Source organism: Mustela lutreola, chromosome 2 (assembly GCF_030435805.1).
Source record: "Mustela lutreola isolate mMusLut2 chromosome 2, mMusLut2.pri, whole genome shotgun sequence".
NCBI lineage: Eukaryota > Metazoa > Chordata > Mammalia > Carnivora > Mustelidae > Mustela > Mustela lutreola.
This window is the reverse complement of record NC_081291.1, coordinates 15,898,608-15,920,766: the sequence shown is the minus strand read 5'-3', so window position 1 is coordinate 15,920,766 and position 22,159 is coordinate 15,898,608.

The following is a 22,159-nucleotide window of genomic DNA, read 5'->3' as shown; positions in this document are numbered from 1 at the left end:
CTTCTAGGCTTACTGTGAATGTCAGGTGGTTTAGTAATGCTTGGAAGTATCTGGTTCATGGAGGCTCAGTCACATGACCTGCCACCAGCCCACTCTTTGTCCTGGTCTTCATGACTCCAAACAGCAACTGCATTCACTAGAGATCTCTAGTGGGCATGTGAACTTTCCAGACTCTGCAGGCCAACCTCACCTCTCATTTGAACATCTCATTCCTTCCCCCAAATGCTATGCAATGTACTAACCTGCCTTCCTTTTTATGCTTTCCCTACTTTAAATGCAGCAGAGCTATGCTCTCCTCATGGTTTGGTTTTGATCTACTCGGATCCTTGGAGTACATCAGTAAATAAGAAAAGGTCCTTGCCTTCGAGGAGCCTGCAGTCTATCAGGGAGACCTAGTAGAGAGACAGTTAAAACATGGTCCATGCCGGGGCGCCTGGGTGGCTCAGTGGGTTAAGCCGCTGCCTTCGGTTCAGGTCATGATCTCAGAGTCCTGGGATCGAGTCCCGCATCGGGCTCTCTGCTTGGTGGGGAGCCTGCTTCCTCCTCTCTCTCTCTGGCTGCCTCTCCATCTACTTGTGATTTCTCTCTGTCAAATAAATAAATAAAATCTTTAAAAAAAAAAAAAAAAAAAAAAAAAAAAACATGGTCCATGCCATGGGGAATGTGAATAAGGCACAGAAATAACACAGAAAAAGAGCTTTAGGTTAACCAGGGTTTCAGACAAGAGCTCCAGGGAGGAGGTGAAGGGTGAGGGGGTGTCACGAATGCTAAATTTGAGGCAGAAAGCAGAACAAGAGGGGCGTCTGGGCGGCTCAGTCAGGTAAGGCATCTGCCTTCAGCTCAGGTCATGATCCCAGGGTCCTAGGATGGAGCCCCATATCAGGCTCCCTGTTCAGCAGGGGGTCTGCTCCCTCTTCCTCTGCCCTTCCTCCCCACCTTGTGTTTTCTCTCTCTCCCTCTTTCTCACATAAATAAATAAAATCTTCCAAAAAAAAAAAAAAAAAAAAAGCAGAACAGGAGAAGATACACCACACAGAGGGAGCATTACGTGCAAGGGCACTGTGGCATGAAAAGCAGCACAGGGTGTCCAGGTGATGACAAGGAGATCTATGTTTTGGAAGTACAAGGTGTGCTGTGTGGAACAGCAGAATATAGGATTAGCAAGGATTGTGAGAAGCCTTGAAAAGCTGCATTAGGGCATTAAGGAGGCAGGGGAAGGGTAAATATTTTTAAGCAGTTGAAGTACAAAGTATGACTTGCGTTTTAGAGCAGTTCCTGTATTGTGGGCAGGCCTTGGTGCACATGAAAACGTGGGGCCCCTTGTTCAAAAAGCAGGAGAGACATGCTGTTCAATGCACCAATGTATTAAGTTTTTTCTTTAAAGATATTCTATTACTTATAAAAGGAAAGTTTTGTTTTTCTACTTTCCATTTGTATTGATTTCTGTTCTAATCCATATTTTCTTCCTCTGACTTGCTTTTGGATACAGTTTGCTCTTGTTGGGCTAGCTCCCTGAGATTGAAGGTTAAGGTATTGATTTGCAACTCTTTTTTTTTTTTTTTTAATGAGCACTTAGAGCTGTAAGTAGCCCCTCTAAGCACAGCCTCAGCTTATCTCGTAAGTTTGGGGATGTCCTGTTTTTGTTTTCATTCATCTCGAAGTATTTTCTAATTTCCCCTGCCACTTCTTCTGCCCCATTGGCTCCTTAGGACACCAAGGTAGAAGTTTAATTTCCCCATATTTGTGAATTTCCCGACTTCCTTTCTGTAACCAATTTCTAATTTGATGGCATTGTGGCCTGAGAATGTACTTTGTACAGCTTCATCATTTTTTTAAAAAAAGATTTTATTTATTTATTTGACAGAGAGAAATCACAAGTAGGCAGAGAGGCAGGCAGAGAGAGAGCAGAGAGCCCAATGCGGGGCTTGATCCCAGGACCCTGAGATCATGACCTGAGCTGAAGGCAGAGGCTTAACCCACTGAGCCACCCAGGCACCCCAGTTTCATCCTTTTAAATCAATTGAGACTTGCTTTATAAATTGGCACGTGGTCTATCCCAGGGCACGTTCCATGTGTGCTTGAGAAAAATGTACATTCTGAGTGGAGCCTTCTAGAGCTGGCTGTTTACGGTGTGGTTCACGTCTTTTTTTAATCCTTGCTGGTCTACTGTCTAGTTGTTCTATCCGTTACTGGAAGTGGAATATGGAGCAGCGCTGGGCTGGATCAGCCAGTAGGGCGCTTGACTCTTTTTTTTTTTTTTTTAAAGATTTTATTTATTTATTTGACAGACAGAGATCACAAGTAGGCAGAGAGGCAGGCAGAGAGAGTGAGAGAGAGAGAGAGGGAAGCAGGCTTCCTGCGGAGCAGAGAGCCCGATGCGGGGCTCGATCCCAGGACCCTGAGATCATGACCTGAGCCGAAGGCAGCAGCCCAAACCACTGAGCTACCCAGGGGGCGCTTGACTCTTGATCTCAGGGTCATGAGCTCGAGCCCCATGTTGGGTGTGAAGCCTACTTTTAAAAAGTAAAGAAATAAAGTAAAATAAAAATGAAGAAAGTGGAGGATTGAAATCCCCAAGTATTATTGTTGAGTGGTTTATTTCTCTCCTTTCAGTTTACTTTTTGCTTCAAGTATTTCAAGGCTCTATTGTTAGGTGCATGTGTAATTATAACTGGTGTGTCTTCCTGATGGACTGACCCTTCTATCATTCTAAAACGTCCATATTTAACTCTAGTAACATCCGTGTTTCAGTCTGTTTTGTCTGATATCTGTATGGCCACTCCAGCTCTCATGGGTGCCATGTGCATGCTCTAGCTCCTTCCATTCTTTTACTTTTAATCTACTTGTATCTTTGAATCTAAAGTGTTTTCTCAGAGAATTGGCACCCGCAAGGGGTAGGGTGGGCACACAGTGGGCTTTGGAGGTAGTACTCAGTCCAAAGATTTTTGAATCCTTCCTCTGGAAGCCGAGTCACTTTTGTTATGCTTCGTAACTTACGTGAGACCCGGTCTTGTTACCTGCACAATAGAGACAACAAAGCCTACTATTGTGGATGGTGGCATGGGAATGCATGAAGCTCTCGCCAACATTCCTGGTACCTAGAAGAGGATCAACAAAACTTTAGGACAATGGCAATGAGCAATTCTAAGTTGCAGACCCAGAGAGTGCTGAAGGACCCTTCAAACTTTTTGAAGGAGGTCTTTAGAGACATCCTAAGGCAACTCATTTCTTTTCCCATCTGGAAATTTAGAGCTTGGTCTTTAAAGGCTCTGCAGCATAATCCTGATTTCAACGGACATCTCTCTGGCTGTCCTTTACACATAAAGCCATCGGCTGTCTTTGCTCTCGCCCCCACCCCCTCGCCCCCCACTAACACTCCTCTCCAGTTTGACACCAGACTTGATGAAAAGATGAGCGTTTCCTTCACGGACATGAGAATTTTGTTCTGATAAAAGCTGGCCGAATCCTCCTTGGATGTGCTGACAGCATTTTTATCACCTAGACATCCTCTAAAAAACTTGAACATGTCTAGCTTTTAATTGCCTTGCCCACCCACACAGAAGCTGTTTGGAGCATTAATCTGGGCTGTTTAGTACTTTCTGATTGCAACTCTACTGATGTAAATAGAACTACTGCTCTTTGTCAAGATGAGGGGAGACTTTACATTTCTTTTTTTTTTTTTTCTTCTCTAGTAGGAATTTCTCAAGAATCAATCACCAAAGAGCCCATCCACTTCATAATTTTAAGGGATAGACAACTATCACAAGGACAAGGTCAAACTACAAAGATAAGGCCTGAAGTAGAAGAAGAGGGGAGGGTGAGAATTGTAACAGAAAAAGCTGATGGGGGAAATTGTTATTTAACGGGATTAAAGCCAATAGCATCATAAATAAAAGGAGAGTTGCACGGGGCAGGCATGCATATTGTGCAACCCCTGCACATCAGCCACTCCATCACAGAGAACTAAAATCGGGAGACTGTAACCCAAGCTGGTACCACCCACGCAGGTGGCTGAGAGAGAGGCCATTTGCAGCCACAGTGGCATCTTGTAGAGGCAGAAAAAGTCAAATCATCCCAGCAGTACAGTAGTCATGCTTGTGGCAGGAAGGTACTTTCCTCATATTGAGACTGGACTTGTATCAGGAGGAAACAGGGTCAGTGTTCACCTTGTGAGGGTGCTTCCTCCTCAGATAACTCCGTGGGGAAATCCGCTGCAGCGCTCATGGTAGGGGGTTGAGTGGAATCAGAGTACCCACCACCAGCAGCAGCAAAGGGATCAGAGAACATCAATTAGCTTCTGGCCAAACTTGAGGTGTCCATGATTACACAAGAGATGGAGGGAGATGAAGCCTTTCCCTGTTGGCATACAGCAGTGGCAGCACCGAGGTAGAATAACCATGCCACCAGCCCACACCACCCCAAATAAAGTCCTAACCCCCACTTGTGGGAAAAAAAAGCATGTGGTCCTCACCCCCATTTCCCTGCCTTCTGCTCTCCTACCGTCAACATTCTGGAGCTCAGTGAGAGGAGGGAATTGCTGATGGAGAATAATGGGGCTCTGGACACTTGAAAGAAAGTCTTTGGAGTGACGTAAAGAGGGATTTAGAGGAAATAAAAAGAAAGAGAGATAAATTCCACATGGGAAACTTACCTCTTACTCATTAGTTTCTTTAGGACCTCGTGAACTCAGAATTAAGTTGATCAAGTTCAATATGTCAACAATTGTCACCAATCCATGCAAGCCCTCTCTTTTGTTTTATTATTATTTTTTTAATATCCAATCTCCAGCCCCATAATCTATTTCATACAACCTGATGTCTTTGCAGACAGGATGGAAGTAGGATGTGACGACTGACAGATCTTCCTCTACCTTGGGTCTCTGTCTCTCTCTGCATTCCCTCAGAACCATTTCTCCTTGTGTATGGGACGAAGCTGTTGGCTTATCTTCCAGTTGCACCTCTAGAGACAGACTCCAACTCTCTCTTCTTGCAATGCCAAAAATTTAACACCTACAAGGTGTTAGACTGGTGCAGTCTGGGTCTGATGCCCAACTCAGACCCATCACTCTAGTTGGGGAGTTTAAGTCTTATTTCAATATGGCTCTCCAAGTGAAGCCACATTGTTAGACTGAGAGAAGGGGCATTTCCTAGAAGGCAGACAGTGCATGCTTCTCTGGGAAGACAAAACAAAGGATGTCTACTTGGGGAAATTGCTGAAGTTCCTGGGTTCTTCATCCACCTTAGGAAGGACCTTTTGCTTTTATGCTCATTAGAGATTGTGAACCCAGCAGCTGTCTGATATAGTCATGCACCAGTCTTTCACTTTCTCCACAAAAACCTTCATGACTCCCAATCCTACTCTCTCACTGTTCTTTGAGCTACAAAGAGATGGGATGGTGATTATGGTGATACTAATTACAACAACTAATAAGAACCCACAGGGGCACCTGGGTGGCTCAGTGGGTTAAAGCCTCTGCCTTCAGCTCAGGTCATGATCCCAGGGTTCTGGGATCGAGCCCCACATCGGGCTCTCTGCTCCGCAGGGAGCCTGCTTCCTCCTCTCTCTCTCTGCCTACTTGTGATCTGTCTGTCAGATAAATAAATGGAGTCTAAAAAAAAAATAAAAATAAGAACCCACAATGTGCACCACCTCTACTGAGTACTAAGTAACTTCCATATATTAACATTCATTCTATTTTTCATGATAACCTCAAAACTTAAGCACTATTAATATCCCATTTTATGAATAAGGAAGCCAGTGCATAAAAATTAATCTGCCCAAGGTCATAAGGTTTGTATATGATGGAGCCAGGATTTTAACCCAGGTGCGCAGGCTTCCAAAATCCATCTTAAGCTCCAGTGAATGTTAGTGACAAGGCATGAGCTAGAATATGCATGCAGACAGCAGAGAGAGCAGGAACACACTTTTTGTTGTCTCCTAGAGCACCAAGCACAAGACTTTGCACATCATGGGGACCTATGTGTTTCACAAGCTGAGTTAAATTGTGTGGCTCAGGAAAACCTGCCTGGGTTCTTCCCCAAGACAGTGAAGCAGAAGTATGCTACACATACCTGAGATTCTTGAATAAGGGAGGTGGGTGGATTGTTCAGAGTTTGTTGCAAAATATATAGTAGGCAGCTTAGGCTTCATGTGTATTTAGAGCAAAAGCATGCAATTGTGGTACATGCTGATTTGTGTTCTCTCTGTCATATTATACTGTAATATCCATAATTTTCAGATCTAAAGAGACTTATATCTGAGTTCTTGAGTGTTTTTATGGACCAATAACAGTAAGTCTATCCACATGGAAGTTGTGTGTTTAGAGAGGTTAATGAGTTTAAGTCACTTGTTTTCCACTGATTTGGCAGATGCATTGATACACTACTTTGTAGTCTCTAGATGATCGCCGCTAAGAGTCCAATTAGACACCAAATGTAGTCTTTTTTTTTTTTTAAAGATTTTATTTATTTATTTGACAGAGAGAGATCACAAGTAGGCAGAGAGGCAGGCAGAGAGGAGGAAGCAGGCTCCCTGCTGAGCAGAGAGCCCGATGTGGGACTCGATCCCAGGACTCCGAGATCATGACCTGAGCCGAAGGCAGCGGCTTAACCCACTGAGCCACCCAGGCGCCCCCCAAATGTAGTCTTGATGGGAACTCTGGTTCTAAGGTTTAGGGTGTTTGTTTGTTTTGTATTATTATTGAGATTCTAGGGGGAAAAATGGAGAAGTGGACAGGAAATCCAAGAATAGGAAATTTGGGAGCAGGTGAGTCCTAGACCTCACCTTTAACACATGAAGTGCAGGAAGAGGGCACATAAAGAATGGAAAGCATCCTGGGATGTCTGGGTGGCTCAGTTGGTTAAGCATCTGCCTTGGGCTCAGGTCTTGATCCTAGAGTCCTGGGATTGAGTCCCATCTTGGTGGGGCAGGCGGGGGTGGGGGGTGTCCCTGCTCAGTGGGGAGTCTGCTTTTGCCTCTCTCTCTCCTGCTCATTTCTCTTTCTCTCTTACTCTCAAATAATTAAATACAATCTCTAAAAAATATATTTTTTAAGTAAAATAAATTTCAAAAAAAAGAATGGAAAGCATCCTGAGAGAAAAGCTTGGCAGATGTCTTACCAAGAAGTTGATGGAGAGTTAAACATGGTAGGGGTGGTGGAACAGAGATGGAACTCTCCAGATTGGGATCTGCATTTAGCAGGTCTGAGTTCCCCCACTGTGTTCTGACCCACACTTGTCGGAGGTCTGCAGCACCGGGGATGGCTCTGAGCTCCACTGAAGCATGAACCTCTTGTTTAGGTGGCCCTGATCCCGTGGCCCTCCTTCGAGAACCCTCACTCCATGTTTACTGTGGAATTTCATCCTATGTACTCATTAGTCACTGGCTCAAATGAGACGAATCCTGGGTTGGCCATGTGACCCAAGTTTGGCCCATGAGAGCCCTGCATCTCTGTGCCACTTAACTGATTCAGTGTCACCTTCCATTTTCAGACTTGGAAAAATCACAGAGTACCCAGGGTGGGCACCAAGGGGCTAGATGATGCAGTGCAGAATTGGGGGGCGGGGGGAGCAGGATATGTCCCAATGAGGTGAACTCTGACCAAGGGGAAGAGCCAAACAGAACCTGCATTTCTTTCTTCCTTTCTTTCATGGATGACAGTAAAGGGTAGTTCTCCCCTGCAATTCTTTGGAGAAGTTCCATGTGCTGAACAAACATGTCTACTAGGTTAGCTGCTTTGTCCCTCCTCGGCTTGTCACGAAGTAGCATCCAGGGTGATAATGACTTGCGCCACGTTGTTTTCCTTCCTTTCTTCCCCATCCCCATGTCCCTTCTTTCTCCCTCTCTCCACCCCAGCCTAGGCACTTCTCAAAATGTCCATGATGTCCTCTTTGCTTCAGCCTTGCTTTCCGGAGGTCCCCAGCTAAGAAACCCTTCTCATTATGTCGTCTGATAGTCTCCCAGGTGTTTATTGGATCAAGTCCTGACTTTCCAAATCCTTAAAGGATCTGGAATTCCTCTCGATTCCTCCTTCCAGAGAAAGGAGGTGCACAGTTTGTGCTCAGTTTTAGTCTCAGTCACATGAAATGCAGCAGCAAAGCAATGTAAAATTTTACAGCTACTCGCTGAAACCTTTCTCTGTAAGGCAGTGGCATTACCTCCTTTCACAGGTGACAAAATCAAGACTCAGAGATGTTTTATCACTGAAGTGGTTGAATGGGGACTCGTCTCTCATTTTCTGAGTTCCCATTGACTTCTGGTAACTCTCAGGACGAGGTTTTAAATCCCCAACCCAGGAAGCTGCCAGAGAGCAACAGGGTCTCCCTACCGGTAACCAGCATGCACCTGAGCACAGGTTGGTCCAAGTGAGATGGCCACAGTCCCCGCTCATGCTGAGCCCTTCTTCTCTTCTTCTCCAGGATCTGAACTTCAGCCTTGATTTTTTTCCATAAGAAAAATGGTGCTATGTCAACACTTCACCTACCAGGGGTCCCTCAGAGCAAGGAGCCAGAGTGTCTGGAGGCTTATGGAAGAGCTCACAAAACTGAAATCCAGTTTTCTCTCTGACAGCCAGTTCTTCTCTGACAAGAGATTAGCAGGCTGTCCTTTGTTACTTTTTCGCTTCCTTGATACCCCATTGACTTCTGATCATTCCACTGTCAGCCCCAGGCAAGAGAGGAGAGATGGCATACCAGTCAGTCTGTTTGCTATTTATAGATGTTGCCGTTAAAGTTTTCACAGGAGAGAGATGCTTGCATTAGGTGTGGATTTCTTCAAGCCAGTGCTACTCAAAATTTGGTCCCAGACCAACAACATCAGCAGTATCCGGGAATTTGTTAAAAATGCAGGATCTCAGGCCCTGCCTCTGACCCACAAGACCAGAATCTCTGCTGGTGGGACGCAGGAATCAGTGTTTTAACAGCCTCTCTGGGTGATGCTCGTGTGCATTCAAGTTGAAGAATCACTGCATCCACCAATTTCCTTCTTCCCTTCCTTAGTACAAATACTGAGGATTGGCCAAGCCACTGAAGTGGCTCTATGTGACAATTGGAGAGGCAGCTTGCAGGGTGGACAGCAATGGACTCTGGAATACAGCAGAGCGGACCTCACTCCTCTCTCCCCACCTGTGCTGTGACCATGATCTGACCTTTCTAAGCCTTGGACTCCTTGTTGATAACATGGAGATGATCATAACCACTTTATAGAATTATTGAGGATTAAATGAGATAGTAATATGCTAGCCCTTTGCTGCGTGGTGGGAGCCTAACAAATTGTCACTGTAGTGGAAATCCACATCATCCCCATCTCGTCTTTAGTGGTGAGTGTGTGGGGTATGCTTGAAACATTTGTTTGGTGTTCTGGCTACCCAACACTATTGGGGGGGGCACGCTTTTATTATATCTGATTTATTTTCTTTTTCCCCAGTATCTTTTGAACACTGCTGCTGATCTTGGGAAATAACTGAAATAACCAGATGTGACAGTTAGTTTAACTAACTGTAGTCTAACTAACTAACTGACTAACTAACTAACTGACAGTTAGTTAGTCAGCTTGGCTAGACTATGGTACCCAGTTATTCAATGGAACGCAAATCTAAGTGTCATTGTGGAAGGTATTTCATAGGCACAGAGATTATCTTTGACAATGGGAGTGATTCTCACCCCATCGTTGGAAAATCCTTAAAAGCAAAACTGAAGTTTCCCTGAGAAAGGAAAAACTTTGCCTCAAGACTGCCTATACCAGCTCCTGTCTGGAAATTTCCAGCCTGCTGGACTGCCCTGAGGACTTCAGATGTGCCAGACTCCACAATCACGCAAGCCAACCTCTTATGATAAATCTCATATGAATTCTGCTCTTGGAGGGTAGAATTCAGAAATCTCAGTTCCCCAGCCTCCTTTGCTGCTGAGACACAGGCACATTACCTCTGTGCCAACTTTCAGACTCATCTGCTTGAGATTTGATTTCAGAAATAAGCAATGCAAAGAAGGAGGCTACATCCAGAACCTTCTGCAGGATGGTGGCAGAAGCATCTGGCTTTCAGGGTCAGTCATGGATACAAGGTTACTTCTTGGGGAGAAGCGGCTTCCATGGTGGGGGAATGAGTAGGGGAATCCTTGAGTGCTGGAAGGGGTGGTGTCCTTATCAGGTCAATTCTGCAGTGTGATTCTGAAAACTTAGCCTCGAACATGATTCTCCAGCCTTCCAAACACTTCTGGGAGCTGTGGTATGTTTTTTTAATAAACACCTTTTCTACTTACTCAGGGTCAGCTTTTCCCCATCAGACACCTGTCTTATCCAGACCCTGGGACCAGAAGTCATTACCAGCTACAGAACCTTGGGATGTGGGTTTGGTTATCTGACTCAGTTGGAAGGAGCAGCACTCGGGAGTCAGCTAGCATTAAGGAATGGGACCTGACAGTCCAAACCATGAGTCTTAAAAACAGTGAATTCAGCTATTTCCTGGGGTCACCTTGAAGAGCACATTGAAGGCCAAGTTCAGAGGGATCTAGCTGTGCTGCCATCAAAGGATATGAAAAGTGTGAGGAATTCAGGGCTAGTGGAGATAAACTGGCTGTCTCCAGCGACGCTGAACAGCTTAATGAGAGCAGCACCGAGCCCCACTGCCTTGCCTTTGTCAGAACAATATTCTCTTCCTTCCTTGTTTTCAGAAGCTCTCCCTGCCTTGCTTTTGAGGCCCTGCAATGGCTCACCTGCAGAAGCTACTTTGCCAGGGAACTCCAATTCTCTGCAAGTTCCCTTCAGCCTCTGCCAGCACCAATGATTGTCTTGAGACCTATAAGGAGAATCAGACCCTGACAGTCACTGGAGGCCTCCTACAAAGTCAAACCTGGCAGGAAAAAGTATTTATATCAAACGAATTGCAAGAACTTGCTAATGGATGCCAGAAAGAAGCATGGAGGTGTGCATGGGAATTACTTCTGAAGACGCAAGACGGGGAAAGGAGGGACATCGTGTAAATAGACTATACTTGTCAATAGGAGATTCTGTGTTTAACATGCTACCTTGAGCAATTGGTTGCAGTTCTAATTACTCTTTCTAATTGATTGGTGACTTAATCCTGGATTCATTGACAGCCAACATAAAACAGAGTTCCAGAAATTCTGTGGCGTAATGTAGGACAGCATCTCTCAAGCCTGGATGCACATTTTAATCACCTGAGGGCCTTTTCAAATGACTGAGTCCGTGGTTGCACCACAGACCAATTAAATCAAAATTCCTGTGGATGGAGGCGAGCCATCAGTATTTCACAGAGCTCCTCGGGTGACAAAAAGATATACCCAAAGTTATGAAGCCCTGATGTGGAGGAAAGAGCTAAAAATGTTGGACTGGATTAAGTCTATGAGATCTGCTTAATTATTCCCTAATTACATACCTTGAAAGGACCCTGGAGACACTCTCCTTGCTGAAGTACTGAGAATTAGGTTAATAAGGAAAGAATCAGAATCTTTGGAAGGTGCTATTGTAGCTCTTACCCATAGATTGGACATGCCGGGGAAGAGATGCATTAACATGGGCTCCCTGATGTCAGTGAGGGTTGAAGGGATATGGAATTGACTGAGGCCAAGAGGTAGCACTAACTACTAGAAGATGCTTCAGGCTGCCAGCAGTCAACAGAGGGGCTGAGGAGGCCCTCAGAGTAGTCTGACCAACGAGGTTTGGAGAGTAGCCAAATGATTATGGGGTCTATGGACTCAAATGGGCTGGTGGCTAATTAGGATCCTATTGGACATTATAACCCCAAACCCCTAGTATGGCCAGCTAGAGTTTAACTTGAGCCACCACATAGCAGTTCCCAAATCTGAGTTATTTAGAAGACCCAGGGCCCCTTGATAATGTGATAATATTAAAAGTATGTACATCATGTCTTATAACTAGCCTAGGATAAACCAACTTCTTTCAGCAGCCCTGGAAAGTTTAGTGAGAAGAGTGTCAAGTTCCACTAATCCACTCTTGCCAGAAAGTGTCCTTTCCTCCCCAGTTTGAAGAAGTTCCTCCTGCCTTGCTTGAGGCCCTGTGATGATGTCACCTAAAGAAGTTATTTTCATGGGGAAATCCAAATCTCAAATTCCCCCCTCCCTCCCAGTTACCACCCTCCCAAAGAGACCTGTGACTGTTCCCCAGGGTAACTATGTCCTGGGAAAAGGGAAATTGTCAGACCATTTGAGGAGAATTGGACATCTACTCTGAGGGACTCAGGGCTCCACTATGGTCCTTTGGAACCAGAAAGAACTAGTCCATCCCAGTCAGCCTACTGATATCTTACACACTTCTGTCCTAGCACATAATGGCTAATTTCCCAGTTCCTGAGTTGGAATAAGCATATTCATCAAGAAGAATCCTCACACTGACTCTCCAACCTTGGATTAAAGACAATTATAGTACAAAAAGTCATGAAGGAGGTCCCAGAGCTTCTCTTGAAATCCGAAATTATGAACCAAAAAACAAGTCTACATCCATGAGAAAATTACCAAAATTAGTCAATATGAATTAAAAATTAATGTTAAAAATATTCAAAGATGTAGAATATGTAGGAGTATTGATTTCTAGCCTATCCCCCCCATTTACTCACCAATTTTTACAAAGAATTTATGAAGATTTAAAAATGGGTCTTGCATAAAGACAACAAATTATCGTAAGGGTAGTTAGAAGAGGACCCCAATTGCAACTACTAGTCAAACATAGATATTTAACCAGAGATAAATAAACATAGTTTCTGGAACTCTAGCTGTTCATCTAGGGGGAAAAAATGTTCCCCATCCTAATAAACAGAAAAAAATGGAAGCTGTTTGTTTTCACTTGGCAGGGACAGTCATCCACCTTCACCATTTGCCTCAGGGCTGTGTCAATTTTCTCACTCTGGGTCATCATTTAGTCTATAGGGATCTTACTTGTTTTGCCATCCTGTAAGATATCATAAGCTCCCCCAATAATATCATGCTTCTAGAATCTAAAAAGCAGGAAGTAGATAGTGTTCCAAGAGGCTTTGCTAAGACACATACATGCCAGAAGGTGAGAAAGAAATTCCATGGAAATAGCTGACATCTTGGTGAAGTTTCTGGGGATACAGTAATCTGAGAATTGATGCAATAACTCTCTTAAAGTGAAAGCCAAGTAGTTGTACCCAACACTAAGAAAAAGGCATAACACACATTGGGCTTCATTGTATTAAGGAGGGAATATTTGCCATGACTGGATGTGTTCCTCCAACTTATTAACCAAGTTACCCAAAAGACAAGCAGCATAGAGTGAGGCCAGGGCAAGAATCAGCTCTCCAGCTAGTGCAAGCTATGATGCAAGAAGCTCTGTGTCTTAGAGCTAAAGGCCAGAGGATCCAACATTGCTCACCCTAGATATGGTAGACTTGGATGCCATGCAAAGTATATAGCAATACAACAATTATAGTGCAAGCCCAAGGGTTTTAAAGAACTGAATCTTCTTCACAATCATTTGTCTTTTGAGAAACAATACTTGTCTTGCTTCTGAGCTTTAGTTGAGACCAAATGCATGACTGAAGGGCAGAGATCTGAATTTCCCGTGAATATCTGATATACTAGGCTGTAAAAGCAGGCACAGTGGAAGTGAAACAGTACATATAAAATGAATATGAGCAGTTCTGAAGCCACTGATGAGTTGTGGGAACAAGTTGTATCTTCTCTATTTAAATTGCCACCTCTACTTCAACCCACACCTCCAGCTTCACAGGGAATTCCTGAGGCTATTGGCTGAAAAGAAAGATGGTTAAGTGTAGCTTACAGATGGCTTTCTATTTTCTCAAGTTTGATGGACTCATTCAGAGGTAGCTTTGAAGGACAATAAGAAGTAAAACTCCCAGAAAAAAGAACTTTTGAGTTATCTACTTTTCCTGGAAGGGAAGATGTCCAGAGGAATGGATCCATCTTGATTCATGGGCTATGGCTAATGGTTTGGCTAACTGGTCAGAAATTTGGAAGGGACAACATTGGAGGCATAGTGTCAAGGAAATTTGTGTGGGGGGTGGGGATATGTTGGAATGGGCCTCTTAGAATGGGTGCACAGTGTGTGATAATGTTGTGCCTCATGTAGATAGTCACAAAAAGAGCTCTTCTGGGGAGGAGGCTTTCAAAAATGTGACAGAGAATCTGACCACAGATATCAATCAGTTCTACCACCCCACCCGGCTCTCAGACAAAGGGACTATATTGGCACTGACACAGATCATACATGAGCTCAACAGCAGAGAGTCCTCCGTACCAAACTGACCTGGCTACACTACTGCTTCCCCAACTTCCAGCAATAAAAACCAGACCTGGGCACCTGTTAGGGCACCTACTTCACCAGAATAGCCAGGTACCCAGAGGCAAGTTGTTTACACTGGTCCCCTTTTGTCTTGAAGAGGGCAATGACTTGTCCTCAGGTCATAAAAGCCCACTCTGGATTTGAATTTGCCTTCCATGGGTGCCATGTTCCTTCCAAAAAGATCATCAGTGAACTTAATGAATACTTTACTTCATCACTGAGGTATTCCACACCACACTGATCTCAGCAAGGAATTCATTTTAGAGTGAAAGAACTAAGGAAACCAGACGGAAATTATGGGATTCACTGGTCTTACAGAAGGTTAGAATGTTTAAGAAAGACTCTAACAACATTGGCTAGAGAAAGCCCCTTGCAAGTTTGGGGTGCTGTCCCATTGGTTGAGTCTATGCTTTAATCTAGAAACCAGTATATGGGGCTGGGTATCCTACAGGCAGAATACTTGGGTCTGGGCAACTAAGTGGGTAGAAGTGGAATGGCATCTCCTGCTACAACAACTAACCACGCAGTTGCAAATGATTTTATTTCCTATGTGTGTTGGTTATTCTGTGTTGATTCTTGAAGATCCACTCTCACATTTCCTGCCCTGCTATATAGCCCTACAGACTGTCTCTTTTGGCCTTCCACATTGGCTAGTCTCTCAATCAGCCAAGGGAACAGCACAAGCAGGTAAGCAGAAGTCAGAAGAGAGAGGCAGCAGGGCATTTCTTCCTCATTATGTCTGCCAGAGGCTACTTTTCCCCATAATATAACTGCTGTCCAGTGACCCCCACCTCAGCTCCACCATCACTGAGCTGAATTACACTGTTTCCCCCCCCTTTACCCCTTCAAACCAAGGGGTGGCATCTGCTTTCTACTCTGTGTTAGTCTCTGTGCACTTCAACATCCTGCATTAGGCCCCAACCCTGCCCTCCCCTCTGTAAGTGGTCCCCCACCAAAGTCTCTCCTTTTAAATCAAGTGAGTTGAATTCAATTTCCCAGTGGGATCCAGACTGGCATATTATTCCTGTAACTCATCTCTGCAGGCTTTGAGGGCAAACACCCAAGAAAGAAGACAAAAGAAGGGTGCCACTGTTTTGAAAACTGAGTCTGCCACCTGTCCATGTCAATGTTGTCATGCCACTTGGTGAACAGGCATAAAGAGGGTTAGCAGTAGGCTGCAGTGACAGGTGCTGGTATATAAATAACAGGCCTGGGAGCAATGCCGCCTACATGACAGGGAGGGCAAGACCTGGTTAAGTCAGGCCCTGTATGACAAAAAAGTTAATGGAAGACTTTGTTTGACAACCCCATTCAGGCAGGACCACAGGAACTCAGATTCCTTAGAAATCACAGTTTGGGGCACCTCGCTGGATCAAGAACTCTGTCCAGTGCAGTGCTGCTAAAGAGAAAGGCCATATGAGTAAGTGTGTTAGGGGAAGGACGTCGGAGACACCAGCCAAAGCTCTGGGAACAGGATGATGCTGGTTTGAACTGACTGACCTCTAGATTTTTTGTTCTATAGAAGATGGTTCTTCTTATCCTTTAAGCTACCTGGAACTCAGAATGTTACTGATGATCAAACTCATCTCAACTAATACATGTGTGCTCTGCTAAACGAGCAAATTTATGCATATCACACTTGGCACAGTGCTTGGCAGTGTGCCCCCTCCTCCCTCCCAAGCTTCCATGGGGACCCTAACAGAAGCTGGGCTGTGGTCACTGCTGTTACTTCTGCTGTGGGAGGAGTCAGCGGGGGCTGCGGTGCAAAGAGGGGCTTCCCAGAAGTGACACCCTGGGGTGAACTGAGTCGAGGTCTTGTGAAAGGCTCTTGCTGTTGGGCAGACATCTGATAAGGCCAAGGCAGTTGTGAAGTAAGAACCAAACCAACCTGAAGTGTGGGGCAAGTGAGCACACTCACGCATGTGCCCTGAGATAGGGGGCGTGGATTGTGGGAGCTGAGCATGTAAGGGGGAAGAGTAGCCACTTATAATTATGTTTTTCCTTCTTCCCCCATTGTAGGGGTTGCCCCATGCACAGAAAATCAGACGGAAAGCCAGGTGAAAGATAAATGACTTGATACCATATTTGGGCTTCCTCTTGCCTTTGGGTCAGATAGAAAATAATGTGTTGCTATGAACAAAGGACTTGACTTCAGATGCCTTGATCAATTTATCTTTAAGGCAGATAAACAGCCCCTACTAGAGGCAGGCGGTGTCTCACTGAGCTGCTTTTTTACCTGGCTGGTGCACCTATGCCCCAGCTGCTGTGAATGTCAGCCACTAATGGCTCACAGCTGTTCCCTTCTCTGGCAAATCATCCCCAACGAAGGGAACACCTCACCTAGAAAAGCCTGGAGGTTTCTGCCCACCAGGGGCAGGCTCCAGGGGCAGCCCACAGCCAGAGGTGACTGATATGGGTGCACAAAGGCCAAAGGCCTTACCTCTAGGTGAAGCATCTCATGCTTCCAAGGTCCACTGAGACAAGACTTCCACTGAACCCTCATGTTTGCCCAGCCTCCCTCCCAATCCTGTTTCCTCTGCCCCCTTACCTTTGCCTCAGTAAACCATAGTCTAAGGCTTTGGGGCTGTCAGAAGAGGATGACTCTGCAGAACAGAACTTGTGCATGGAATGAGGCTGGCTCCTTGCTGCTCTGACCTCTTGCCCGTGTTTCCACCTGGTCAGTTCTGTGGGTGTTTGGGAAGGCTGGTAACCTGGCCCTGTAACCAGGCCCAAGGCCCAGAAGAAGTCCCATGAAAACCCACCCACTGCCAGGTTCGCTCAGCCCACATTGCTTGCAAGTCTGGAGAAGCTGGGCAAGCTCATTAGGTCCATCTGTGACACCTTCCAGCACCTTGAAGTGGGTATTTTTAACTACATAGTACCTACTGTATCCCTGGGTGTCTTGAGGGAGCTCTATGAGTCACCTGCAGGATTGGCAAGATGTGCCAAAGGGCATCCTTGTTATATTTAGCTGGAACTTTTTTTTTTTTTTAAATATTTAAGGTGGGAAGGAAAAAATTAAGTTTCATGGTTACAGCTTGTGCTATGCAACACACAGCCAAAAACCCAGGAGCTGGAGTGCCCTGGCTGAGGTAGCCCCTGTTCTCCATGTGGCACCATTGGGGCAACCAGCAGACCCCAGAGTGGGTAGAGGACCAGGACTGAGTATCTCTCTCAGTGCTGTTCTTCAGGGGCCATGGTGGGCTCTCCCAGTGCAGGGGATGTGTCCAGGGGATAGGTAACTGCAGGGTCCTGGGACTAAAGGAGAGCAGAAAGCATTAGCATTTGGGGTCTGAAGACCATCATCCAGGTTCTAGCTTTGACCTCTACTAACCATATTTCTTGGCGCCTGTTATTCTCCCTCTTCCCAGTTGCTTTTCCTTTCCTGTAAAGTAAGAATAATAGCCCATTCACAAGGTCTCTGGGGAGGGGAATATGTGAAAGGACTTAACAAACTGTAAAGTGCCAAGCAGAACACCAGTTGTTAAGGGAGACCAAAAGAGGAAGCTCGGAGGTTCCAGGATTTCCTTTCCCACCTAGGCAGGGCTGGTTGACCAGCTGGCCAGGCAAACTCCCTCAAGCCCTAAAAGAAGAAGAATCCCTGGGGGAAAAAACTTTTGTCGAGGCAATTTGTTCTCACGAGTTCCTCTGTGAAGGGTATTTTTAGGGGTGTTTAATTGATGCTGCTTGTTTCAGTGTGGGCAGCGACATGCTCAGACAGGATGGGTTGGAGTCAATCTATGCTTTGGTGGTGGAAAAACTTAATTCCCAGGCTTGCTCCACAGTTGATATCCTCCTCATGACCACACAGTCTTAGACCCACTGCCTGCCAACAAACCGTGGACACCAACCCTTGTCTGCAGCCGAGGAGCCCTGGACTTCTTTTCTCCAAAATGGCTGTCCGAGGAGAGATTTTTTTTTTTTTCTGTCTTGCATACAGTCAGTAAGTGAGAATGTGTTTGCATTCCTCAAGTCCTGTGAACCACATCAGGGAGAGAGACTTAAGGAAATCCTTTCTTTCAGTTAGTTCTCAAAGAAAAGACCTATGTTTCATTAGGAGGCAATTGTTTAGCCTTTTCTGGGGACCTGGCCTTGTGCTAGGAATGTGGGCGAGGTCTCAATCGATGGCAGAACTCTGGTTCCTGGTCATAAACCACTAGCAGAGAGAAGTGGATTGCAGTGAAAGGGGCACTGGCCAAGTTACCTAACCTGGGACTGGTTTCCTCATTTTGAAAGTGGGGGTTCCAAAGATTGTTATGGAGATGAAATGAGAAAATAGATAGAGACATAACACATTACCAGGCACAGAGAACAGTGTATTACAATGCAATTGGGAAATAGGGGAGCTGAAAAAGACCCTGAAATGGGGTAACTGGTTTCCCCAAATATCCCTCCCACCACCAATAACCACGCCTCTCAGTACTCATCCCCTCAGATCATAAGAAGCCTTGAAGCATCCATGACCGAGTCTCTTGGAAAGTTTATTTTGGGGATACGTACCCTTAGAACCCAGCTCCCATACCGTGAGAAGCCCCCCAAGTCACATGGAGAAGACATGTTGGGCATGTGGACTGATGGCCATGGCTGACTTCCCAGCCAGCAGCCAGAAGCTATTATGAGCCATGGGAGTGAGCCCTCTTGATGACCCCAGTCATCATCTGACAGAAACTATATGACAGACCCCAAGTAGGAAGTGCTCAGCTGAACCCAGTTCAACCCACAGACTCGGGAATGATCAGAAATTGTTGTTTTAGCTACCAGATTTCACAGTGCTTGGTGATATGGGTACCCTTGTGGCCCACCAGCTCTGGCCAGATGGGCAGAGGTAGAGTGGACACGTGAATCCACAGTGCTCAGCCCATAGGTGAAGAGCTGGGAGCAGGTTTTAGAGAAGCGGGAGAAGTAGGGTATCACCCCTAAGAGTCCACCACACACTGAAAATTGCTTGTCTATAAGCATCTTGTGGGCTGGTATCTTCTACCACTAATTAGAAAGGTGATCTAGATACTCTAATCAGCAAGCATTTTGATGGAAACATTGAAGTTTTGCTGAAAATAGAGCCTGTTATGTCAGGCAGCAGCACTAGGACCCTTTCATCTGGGCAGAACAAGGAAACAAGCCAGTTACTGGCTCAGTGCTTGGCATAGACAAAGTCATTACCATGTGAGGTGAGCATTATTACCCCATTTCATATATGGTGAAAGAAAGGCTCAGAACAAACCACTCTGCTACTCAGTGCTTTTTTGCTAAGAATGAGACCACAAGAGTACGTGAGCAACCAATCCCCAGGCCTTGTTAAATAACAAACAGCAATAACCAAAAAAAACCCCAAACCTGAACCTGCTCCAATGATTAAATGATACTTGACAGCATCCAGAGTTCTTCCCCTAATACTTGAGCAGAAGAGAACCATGGACGGGAAGACATTGAGGGCAGGATGTTCCTCGTATCTGCCTCTTTGATGGAGGATTCTAGATTGTTGAGTTAACCTTGAGCTACCAAGTGGTCCACAGGAAAATCTGGAGTGAATAAGCACACAGTGCATCCCAATAACAAATTAATTTATTCTCTGGATGCTGAGGAGGGCCAACTGGGAGCAGGTAAGTGGGGTTTGGCTTAACTGGCATGGGCTGCTCCGGCTGATGGCATTAAGCCAGGAGAACCAGCTTCCCCCACATCTGAGGCCCCCTGCTCTCCAGAGAAGAGTACCTTGGCCTTCCCATTTGCTATACTCAAAGAGTGGGCATCTTGTTCAGCCATAACACTGCCACTTAGCGACAGTATAGCCGTGCATGAGTTCCCTTATGTCTCCGTGCCTCAGTTTCCCTATTCATAAAGCGTCATTAGTGCCTATCCCAAACAGTGGTTGTAAGAAGTAAATAAAATATAAGTGAAATGTTGAACACAGTGCCTACTTGTAGTAGACACTCAGTGAAGATTTACTATTGTCCATAACCCAAAACCCACCCCCCGTATCATATGAATAAAAAGGGAGGAGAGGTGATTGCCACTATAGGAAAGGGTCAGTGAACGACACTGCAGTGCCTCAGAGAATTAGGCCACCATTTGAAAAAAAAATAAAAAGAAGTGATTAAAGCTATTAGTAACCAAGAAGAATGCTTAGAAGGAAAGAACCAGGACCCACACTTGTATGTTAAATTGTACCTAGGACAACATAGTAAAAGGAAATACACTTCAGTGGTACTAGTGGTGGGATTAGAAAAGTGGGACATGAATTATTAAAACACTTCTCTGTAATAGGATCATCATTTTTATTTAAAAAAATTGAATCTCCCCAGGCCTCACCAAACTAGAGAACAAAGTCGATGGCCACAGTAGCAGTAAAACTATTCCATTGGCCTTGACTTCTAACAGATTGGTAGATTGATAGAAGCTGCTCACAGAGTCACACTGTGGCTTATTTTGAAGCACCACTGAAGATCAAGGGCACAAAAGGCTGAAATCAATTAATAATGTCTGACCTGGGAGCAGAAGCAGAAATAGTGGTAGGGGAGCTTTATTCGTCATCCTAGACCTGGAGACTCCAAATTGCCCAAGACTTTGTTTAACCGAGATATAATTTGCACAGAGCAGAGGGCAATGATCTTAAATAATAGATTTTGGTAGCCATCTACACTCTTGGAACCACCACCTGAAACGAAATATAAAATGTTTTTGTCATCCTGGAAGTCTCCCTCATGTCCTCCCAGTCACCTTCTCCATCCCTAACCACGTTCTGATTTCCACCACCATAGTTTTCAACTGTTCTTGAATTACCTAGAAATGACTGTGGTTTCTTTTACTTAGCACAATGCCTGTGAGATTCAGTCTCCTTCTTGAATATGCCATTAGTTCTTTCTTTGAAATTGCCAAATGTGTTTCATTATATGGAAAATTTATTTATCTAGTCTCAAGTTGACGGACATTTGTGTTGTTTTCAGTTTGGGGCTTTATACATAAAATCAGTTATGAACATTCATATACAAATCGTTTTATGGACATGTGTTTATTTTTCTCTGCTTAAGTGGCTAAAAATGGAACTACTGGATCATAGGGTGGTCATTTATGTGTTCAACTTTATGAGAACCTGTCAAACCATTTTCCAAAGTGGTTTTACCATTTTGCCTTCCCTCCAGCAGGTGGTGCCATTCTGAGATTAGCCATCCAGTGACATGAAATGGTTTTTCATTGTGGTTTCAACTTTCATTTCCCTGATGACTAAAAAATCTGAGACCTGTTTTATATGCTTAATGCCACTTATTTGGCTTCATTTTTTAGGTGTTCCTATGTGTTATTTATCAAGTATTAAAATGGTTTCATCCTTAAAAGGAAGTGTATGGGAAGCTCCTCTGTGGGGTAGGATGTGGCTTCTGTATCAAGGATAGCTCACTGTTACCAGGTTGCTATGGAATTCAGAAATTTCCCATGCCCATCTGGATTTCTCATCTCTAGAAACCAGGTGTTTTTTTCCTCCTGCTTTTCTGGCCCTCTGAGCTCTCTGTCTTGGGACCTTGCTCTCACTCTGCCTTGAGAGGCTGCCATCTTGAATTCTGCTTGTCATCCTGCCACATGGCCCTGGGTGCCCTGTTGTTTGGTACCATCTCTCAGGTCCAGCTGTGGCTGGTCCAGCCCTGCCTCATCTCCCAGCTCCCCCTGCATCAGATCTGGGCATCTGGAAGTGTCCAGTCTGGGAAATCTGGGGTTTCTATAGTATTGATTAAACACCCATGAATAGCAACTGCAAAAGAGACAGGGTGATCCAGTTGTCTGGCTGTCAGGCTTGTTCTATCCCTGATTTAAGTACTTTGTGGGTACTTTTTTCCCACGTGGAGAAAAAGAAAAAGAAAATAATTTGTCACTACTC